The 9,911-nt window shown below is 38.8% G+C and overlaps 1 long non-coding RNA gene across 1 annotated transcript; it reads right to left on the reverse strand.

Moving 5' to 3' along the window:
* Window positions 1–1,037: 1,037 nt before the first annotated feature.
* Window positions 1,038–8,777, reverse strand: LOC311526982. Its single transcript, XR_014713212.1, has 3 exons — window positions 8,683–8,777; window positions 6,373–6,470; window positions 1,038–1,107 (listed from the first exon to the last, which is right to left on the reverse strand). It is a non-coding gene; the product is annotated as an uncharacterized lncRNA (long non-coding RNA).
* Window positions 8,778–9,911: the final 1,134 nt, after the last annotated feature.

Below are 9,911 nucleotides of genomic sequence, written 5' to 3' on the forward strand. Positions count from 1 at the left end.
TGAGGCTTTCAGCAGGCCCAGAATGTCAAGTAGATAAGAAGATTCTTCTCGGCCCGGTACAGGTCCAGAAACAAACAGCAAAACGGTTGGGTCTGGGGCCTTCCACTCCCCTCCTCCGGGGAGCGGGTTGGCAGTTCCGCCCCCCCCCCCCCGGGAGTTTCAGCCGGAGCAGTAGCAGCGTCCAAGGGCAGGCGTGGGGGGGCTGGCAGCTAACTGACAGCCGACCAGCACTCGAATGGCATCAGAAAAACAGCAAAAAAAAACAAAACGAAGAAAAAGCATCTGGCCTGGTTGAGGGGGGGAAGCTGAAGCAGGGGCAAAAAGTAAGAAAAGCCCAGGCCAGATGGCTGCAGGAGAGTAATAGAAGGCAGATAGATTAGCCCCAGGCTAAGTAGGTCCCTTTTCCCTGGGTAAGGTAACAGGGAAGGTTCCAGAACAATCAGGAACCTTCTGGAGACAATTAAGACAGGCTGATTAGAATATCTGCAGCCAATCAAGAAGCTACTAGAATCAATTAAGGCAGTCTACTCTGGGCACCTGGGTTTTAAAAAGGAGCTCACTTCAGTTTGTGGTGTGCGTTGTGGAGCTGGGAGCAAGAAGCACTAGGATCTGAGAGTGAAAACGCAGACTGTTGGAGGACTGAGGAGGACAAGCATTATCAGACACCAGGAGGAAGGTCCTACGGTGAGGATAAAGAAGGTGTTGGGAGGAGGCCATGGGGAAGTAGCCCAGGGAGCTGTAGCTGTCGCACAGCTGTTCCAGGAGGCACTCTAGACAGCTGCATTCCACAGGGCCCTGGGCTGGAACTCGGAGTAGAGGGCGGGCCTGGGTTCCCCCCAAATCCTCCCAACTCCTGGTCAGACACAGGAGGAGTCGACCTGGACTGTGGGTTCAGAAAAACGGCCAAGCTGGGGGCTGCCATGAAACTCCAAGGCGAGCAAATCCACCAATAAGCACAAGACCCACCATGGTAGAGCAGGAACTTTGTCACAACACATACATAATCTCCTATACACACACACAAAACAGATCACTTACCTAGTAATTTCTTCTTTCTACAAATCATCATCACATTTGGTTACTTTTCACAGGGTCCCAACTGCCAGCCTACATGAGTAAATAAAATACATATCTTTAGAGCACTTAACAAATGATAGTATCTTGCACTGCTGTTGTATGTTTAATAAGGTAAAAGTATCAAATTAATTCTTATGGTATTTAGTTATTTATTGTTCATATTAATAACTATTGAATTAATATAGTTTTGCCTTTTCGACAACTAGTTAGATATTAATAATTTGGTAAATATAAATCGAAAAAAAATCACACAAATTATTTTGGTCCCGATTCTGTTCTGGAATGTGCAGCACTCACTGGCTTCAATAAGAACAACATGTAAACATCCAAAGAGAGAATTTGGCCGATATATAGCTGGAGATTTATTTAAAAAAAAAAAGTAGCAGAAGACTATAGAACAACAGCTAGTTAATGTGCTGTTGCTATGATAATACTAAAATTTCCTCATCTGCAGAGCCACTCCTATTTATAGCTCTGTTCATCGGAAGTATTCTAGGTATTTCAGCAGATCTGCAAAGAAGTCTATTTACTACAGATCAAATTCAAAATTTAAAAAGATGTCTCCCCCAACCCCAACATACACAGAATATTTGCATTTTTATTAAAACAGAAGAAATATTTTACTGTCTACTCAGAAGATCATTCAGAAATAAGTTTGTTCCAAGCATAGCCCATGCTCTTTGCAGCATCTAACACTGCTCCTCTGGCAAGCAGTATAGAAAGAGCACTTAAGTAGTAGTGGAGGTACCATGCTTTGTTGCGCACAGCACAACAGAGACAGTAAGACCTGCTATGACTACTGCTCTTTTAACAAATATATTCTCAAAAAGATGGAAATAGGCCCAAAACAAAACCATGGATGAGAAAATTAAAACTTCTACAGCCCAAGTCTGAGCATGGTTTTAGTGTTGGTCAGAAATATCGTTTTGTCAAAATATGGTATTTCATCAAAGCCAAAGAATTTAGTGGAGATGTGCTGGTTTCCTTTAAACTTTCAGCACAAATGTGTTTTGGGGAAGGGAGGGTTGATGGAGAGGAGAAAGAGACAGACACTCTACAACTGGGTTCAAGTCCTGATCTGCCTGATTTGGAGTGATGTGGGATGAAAATCTCTACTCTGAATCAGGCAAAGCGGGGACATGAGTCTGGTCTCCCATATTCCACTCTCTTATCATCAGGCACTAGCCAGACATGTGCATGGTTTTGTTTGCATTCTATACTGGAACGAAAAAAAATTTCAAAACCTCAAAAGTTGCCACCAAATGGAATTGTCATCATCCAGTCAACTCTACCAGGTTTGTCCCACATGAAAAATGCTAAGTATGAAAAGGAAAAGGCAAGACACTAAAAGTTTTGAAGGACAAAGAAAGGAGGGAGAAAATTAAAAACAAGAACAAAAAATGGGAACTGAAAGAAGTGAAAGCAGCTCAAAACAAAAAAAAATTCCCGCTGTGCCTTAACAAGGGAAAAATACAGGAATCCTGACCACTGTGGAGAGTTTAAAAGGCAGCCTAAGTAAAGAGAAAGAAATGGGAAAGAATGAAGGTTAGAAAAAAGGTAGATGGTGGAAGGAAAGAAATATAGGAACTATCCTTTAAGGGTTTTGCACAGATTTAGCTGAGCCACAATACTCAGCTCTTAACTACTGCATCAGCTGAGTTCTCCTAGGTTCCACTCTGCATTGTGTGAACTGTATCCACTATTATATAACTATCCAATTTTATTTTGACTCTTCTCCAAGGCATTGCTAGTTTGGTGTCGGTTATTCAGTCCTTTAAGGCATAGTCACTACTTTCATCTGTTTGGTTTCTCTTTGTCAGCACACATTAAAAATTGATATCACACTTATTTGCATGTTGCCAGTTTTTGTATAGGTCTTTGTCTTTTATGCTACTCCTTTATTTTTGCTTTTAAGCTTCATTATTGCTCTCTGTTGGCTTCATTTATTACCAATGGTGAAAACGACTACAAATAGTCTACGTATTTTTCTCCCCATTTTCAGGCAGCTCTGTAAAACAATGACACTGCTTATGCTACTTAAGCAGCAAAGTGATAAATCCCTGGATAAAGGTATAATCACTGTAGGCCTCTTTGGTTCACTTCCCACTAAGGGAATGGCCATTCTCAGTAAATAATGGGCCTGTTTCTTCACTATTTCACCAGATCTACTCCAGAGAAACTTCATTGACCTGAATGGATTTATACAGGCATAAAGATAGTGCAACTGAGTGGAAACTCAGGTCTAATGAGTTTTCTTCAGATCCAAAAGTTTTCCTTTCAAGTAGGATCATATTTCTCCTACAGAATGAAATTTAGGACCCTTTTAAATTAGGATGCCTTCTAATGCATGTACTTAGCTCCTACTGACTTCAATAAGAACCATGTCTTTGGTCCTTAAATGCATTAACCAGGAAATCCAGTCTTGATACAATTCTGAAATATTGTTATGGTTCTCAAAGAAACAGCTGCACAATCACAACAGTATTATTTTTACATCTGAAGTTATCCATGTTTTGCAAAAACATAAGAGATATTAAGATCTGAAAAATGCAATTTACATATTTGAAAAGGTTGGGAAAGTGTAAATAATAGATTCAGTTTGCACTAGTTTGCTGGCTGCTTCAGTTCCTCAGCTGATGGCTCCAGGATAGCTGCATTCCAAAAATCTGGTGCAGGGAAAAGGTCATAGCCATTCCAAAGCCAAGAAAGCTACTCAAAGATCCCAAGAGCTACCATCCCATCGCTCTCCTTTTGCCACATACAAGCTTATGGAGAGACATTCGGATGCACATCAACAAGGTTATCGCACCATAATTGCCCTTTTGTTCGGGCTGGCTTTAGGATAAGTTGCAAGGTAGAGACAAAGTGAGCCAGCTTATGTGTCTCTGTAAATGATTCCCATAAGGATCCATTCTAGCTCCTCTCATTTTAAACTTATATACTTATGACCTACCAATAACTATGGCTGCTGACTGGCTAGAGTGGTTGCCGCATTGCAGAAATTTGGCTTAGCCCAATCTTCACAGTGTAACTGCAGGGCAGCAATTCAGAGAGTCAAACATGAAGGAGGAATGCACAATTGCTCGATTGGAGGGTGGCCTGCAACACCTTGCTAGATTCAATGATGCAGCAGTTACGTGGCTAAACAATCTAGATATTAACTTCTGTCACATATGAAAGAAGAAGTAGGCACAAATGTGAAAATTGCAGGAGGCAAATGTGTCAAAATTGCAAGAAAACCCACCACTGCCACAACACTTCCACTAATTATTTAGGATTCGCTGTGCCAAGTCCCTGCTTTTCTGAGGACAAGGCAAGGATGCTACAGACCCTCATGCAAGTCCTCAGTGTGGTGCAAGTTGACTGTTCTAAAAGGACTTCATATCTTGTACGTATGCATTTGGCATGCAGCATGGGATATGAATACATGTACACCTAAATTATTCTCTTTTTGGTGCAATAAATTTTACCAGCATAGTTTTTCGCAACATCTTGGGGACAGGTGTCAGCTTGTGCAGAGTTGTAATTTGGGCATAACACATGCCTTTTCTTTCATGCACTCCAAAACTCACATAAAACATATGGTTAATGAACTTCTGTTATTTCCCCTCCCTTTTCCCCTCAGTCATGTAAACTTGAGCACATATGGCCAGGGTTGTGGTTCGGGAGACGTTAGTTTCAGCATAAATTACAGAAGTTATAATATATTGACATGGCTGCACCATAAGCCAAAGCTAAGCCGCTAAATGTTAAACAGGAAGAAAACTTTCTAGGACTATTCTTATCTTTTTTTTACCATTTCCATTATTTCATAACTGGCTTAGTTTAGTTTGCATCTTTAGTTTAATTCACCAAAATTATTTAAGATTGTGCTGTTGACATTCCTGACAGTTAAATGAAAATTTAAGAATTGTCCTTTTACATACCATTCAAATTAAGGTAACTGAAAAATACAAAAATGACTATCAGTTTATCAGCTTCATTAATCCTAATACCTCATGCAAAGTCAGAACTTCAAGCGAGGTGCTGTTAGTCATCTGAAGTGGACTGATGCAGAGTATGCTCCCTCAAAAATAATTTTCTCTATCTTCTCTTGTCCTTATTTAATACTTTACTCCCCGAATTTAGGCTAAATGAAATTCTTTTTCTTCATTCAGTTTTTGCATTGGAAAGTAGACATTCCCACCCTCCTTCATCTTTTCCAAATCATTCTACTAAGAAAACTGTTTGGAAAGCTTTTAAGTCATCCCTAAGTCACTTGTTTTCAAAACACCTATTTTGCCTCCCTTGCTTTTGTACACTGTGAAATATGAATTAGCCAACAGCTAATTAAGCCAACAGCATCTCCAAGAAGGATGCATAGTATATACAAATGGGCCAAGTGTGGAAGGTCCCAAACATAGCAGAACTAGATTATAAAGCCCACTCCTGAATGCTGTAATGTATGAGAAAAGAACAGGAGCAAACTACAGCACAGGAGTCTGAAAGCCTTGGGGTCCTGAGCCTGGAGCAGTCCACAGACTAGGGCTGCCCCAGAGCCACAGACATAGGTACTAGAACTTCCAGATTCCAAATTTCATGGCACGGACCTGGAAAATTCAAGAGCCATGACTAAGGCTAAGCTTTTGTCATGGATATTTTTAGTAAAAGTCACAGACAGGTCACAGGTCATAAAGAAAAATTCACAGAAGCCATGACCTGTCCTTGACTTTTACTAAAAATATCCATGACAAAATGGGGAGCCACTGGGCAGCTGCAGGTCAGCTGGAATCTCTGGGGCACCCCATCACCCATAGGGGTTCAGAGCTCCAGGGTCCCCCTGCCCCTGCATCTTGGAGCTGTAATTTTTTAATTACAAACAATTATGGCACCATGTTTTTAAAATAATTTTGACATCCTAGTTGAGTAATAAAAGATGGCAAATCAATAAGTGCTGAATTTAAAGGTTTTATTTCTTCTGACCCCAAGTATTTTCAACAGCTTGTCAATTGGCTCCAAAAAAATATTAAAGAAAAAATATGTATTTTTGTAGGTGAATTACTGAGGAACGAAGGAAAGCATGCAAAAATTTACTTCAAATGATTATCAAATTAGTGCCCAGTGTCATGTATTACAGTGAGTACCACTGAACCCGTTAAAGAAAATTTATACTGAAATGTTTCCAAAAGCAAGAGAGAGTTTTGTTAAATGGTGGCTGAAAACTGAAGAACCCTTCTGTTAGCAAGAGTGACTTTACATGTAAGACTAGGAGATATAAGATATAATCCTTCCATCCCTGTCACTGTCCCAACTTACCAAAACAATACAGTTGGTTCTGGCTCTCCTGCTTTGTGATATCATATCCCAAGAAAATCATGTTTTCTTTTTATCTCCTTGCTGCCAGATGTTCTACCCTAAAGAAAAAGAAGAAATAAAGGCTTTTGGCAAAAAGAATTTGGCTGCAGAAGTGAAGCCTACATTATTTATATTTTCAATAATGAATTAGAAGAACTATTGAATAGGTCTTGACAAACACATTCAACCATTCTAAGTGCTCCACTCTCAGGTAAAATCATTTCAGATTTCATATATGGTAGCCACAAAGCATGTCAATAGACTATTCATGTTCTCATCAGAACAGAAATTATTCCATTTCACGATATGTGAAGATACCGTCCAAGTCTGTAGCCATTTTAAGAGACTTTATTTGTGTGGCCTTTAGTTAAAACAAACAAAAAAAACCCAAAAAACAGAAAAATGTAAGAACCTTTCTTTCAAGCCTCTGTGATTACACATTATCAATAACCAGAGCAAAGCAGCCTGCGCCACCTCCTGTTTAATAAATGCAGTGGTCCAATGTAAATTAGTCTCCTAGCTGCTATTTTTCTTCATTTCTCCAAAAGTACTGTACATGTACAGATAAGACATACAAAAGAGACTGATTTGTCAGTGCAACACTTAGTTGATTAAGTTTTTGTTCCATAGTCAAATTATGCCATTGCCATTATTCACTGCTCAAATGTCAAATACTTGAAAAATATTCCCTATTTTGCATTTAGGCTGTGATGCCACTAAACAATCTTTCATTCTTAACTATTGTGCCAATTGAAATTCAAATTTTTTCCACAAACAGGGCAAAGGTTTTCTAATATAGTTTAACTACTAAGCTTTCTGTTCTCTAAGAGCATTTGACATTTTTTTAATCCATTGCCAATACATTTGCCCTATTCTACTATTCTCCAAATAAACTGGAGATCCAATTTCCCGTAAAAAAAAGAAAAATGCCTGCTGTACAATCTGGCATTACAAGTCTAGTGATTAGACTCTTTCTCTTCTCTAAAATAACACATACTATCCTGTACAAATATAAAAGCATATGCTAGGTAATTACAGATGAAGAAGAGAACGTCTAACGTTATACTGACTAGAGGGTTGAAACAAAGCCATTATCTGAACAAATGGCAACATGGCCACAGATGTTGCTTTAACAAAACAGGGACTTAATGTAAAACTCATTTTTATATTAAATGCAGTTAAACTCTCACTTTTACACTTTGTCTTTATCTTACAGTTGCTATAGTGTAACAGTCACATAATGTAGTATCAGTTACTATCAATATGAAATTTAAAAGACTTGAACTTTTGTAAAGTTCTGAGATAAGGATTGATAATAAATTCAGCCCTGTCCTATAACACTATCAATCTAACTGGGAGCCTGATACAAACAGCTTATTAATACACCAAGAAGAGGTATGGCTTCCCTACAGAAAGCAACATGACCCACCACAAAATTTGAGATTATAATGATAGCTATGTTTACCCTGTCATGTTTTATTCATTCATAGTATCTCATTACCTGTCATTGGGAATAAGTCTGTGGATGTCCCATTTATTAGAAGAGACACTAGCTATTTCACCAGTTTTAGTTTTAGTATTTCACCAGGAAGGCTTTGGAGTAAAAATTATATTACTCTTGCCCGATTTGATACTTTTTCCATCTACATTCCCCCTTAAAATGCTTTATTGGCTCTGGGCGGGGTGGGGGGGAACTAGACCCAACTCAAATATTCTGCTTTTAGGACAAAATTGTAACCATAGAGTCAAAAGTATGGCAATAAAACACAAGAACAGCCTAGACTAACAGACGTATTGGAGCATAAGCTTTCGTGGGTGAATACCCACTTTGTCGATGCATCCGACGAAATGGGTATTCACCCACGAAAGCTTATGTTCCAATATGTCCGTTAGTCTATAAGGTGCCACAGGACTCTTTGCCACTTTTACAGATCCAGACTAACACGACTACCCCTCTGACACTTAAGAACAGCCTAATTTCTCACCACTAAACAACTTCAATAAATCTTACCTATTGAGGACATATTTTTATAAAAGGAGATAAAAGTCACAAGTCACACACTTGGCCACTTACCACCGAAGGAGACTCTTAGATAAACAATCATATTCTTTCAACAGAAAAGAGTGAGGCATTGCGGGGGGGGGGGGGGAGGGTGGACTTTAAAGCAGAGGATTGAAAACAAAATAGTATACAGATGTGCAGAAAGGGCAACTTCTGCTTCTCCTCCTGCAGCTGCTGTCGCTGCTTTGTGGGTGCGTTCTCTACCACACCTGTTCACTGACACGGTGCCACAATCAGCGCGCCTTGGGACCCTCCTTTGTTTCTCATCAAGAGTACAGTATATCATGCTCAAAGAAGACTTCCATGGAACCAAACAGACCTGTGTGAGAGAGGAAAATATGCTACCAAGTTATAAAGGAAAGTGTTTATCTTTAAAAGCTTTTACAACATTAAAATTAAAAACATGCTGGTACCGATCTTGTAATTAATTCAGTGAAATAAAAATGGCTCAACAAAAACAGCCTCAAAAAGAAGAAAAGCCAGGAACAAATACAGTAATGATATAAGTCAAATGAATTATCCTCCTCCTTTCCCCACCTACACACACACAGGAGAGCAATTATCCCTTTTCCTGGCATTAAAACCAGCGCCTAGGTGATGATATATTTTTAGAAAGTATTTTAATTCCTGGAATTACAACACCTATTAACCCTGGTAAAGCCAACTACCAGTGGTACCACCTATACCAGAAAGCAGAGTGTGCTTTCCATATTATAAACAAATTATTTTAGGGTTCAATACTCTACTTACTTCAAATTGTCTCAGACAGCAGCTGTCAACTCTAAAGCAATGTTTTCTTTATTATATATTTTTAATCTGTTCAACTATATTTTTAGTCATAGCATCAAAATATCCCATAATTTTAAAACCAGTTACATGGATTTTTGTTGGTTAGTTTTTCCAGCAAGGTCAGTAGGATACATAGGCAAGCAGACTACCAGGCACTATGCTTCAAAATGAAATTAACAAAAGTCTCCTAAACACTTTACGGATTTTACCAAATTCACTTTAGTGTTCCACTCACAAATGGAGCTTGGAAAATTAGAGGAGAAGAGGTTCAGGAAATTGGGAGGAAGCATGGAATTCTGGGATTATTACTATGGCAAGTAGAGAATTATGAGGTTTTGTGAATGACAAGTGAGACAGAGTAAAATACTGTTCCATACAAGTCAAACCTTATTTAAATATGATCTATAGATATAATGAAGCCCTTTGTGTAATGTTTTATTAAATTTGCGGACAGATAGTCCTGCAAATGGATTAAGGCTTTTGCTATTTTGAGACAAATCTATTTAAACAGCCAAGATTTTTAAATTCCAAAAATAACTAATATAATACAATGCTATTAAAAAAAATTCTTGTGATGTCATTCCACCCATCTCTCTAGGGAACTGTGTATTGTCACACTGTTGGAAAGGAATGGAGGAAATGAGAATGG

The sequence above is a fragment of the Lepidochelys olivacea genome, assembly GCF_965140295.1.
Source record: "Lepidochelys olivacea isolate rLepOli2 genome assembly, chromosome: 10".
In the NCBI taxonomy this organism is placed as follows: Eukaryota; Metazoa; Chordata; order Testudines; family Cheloniidae; genus Lepidochelys; species Lepidochelys olivacea.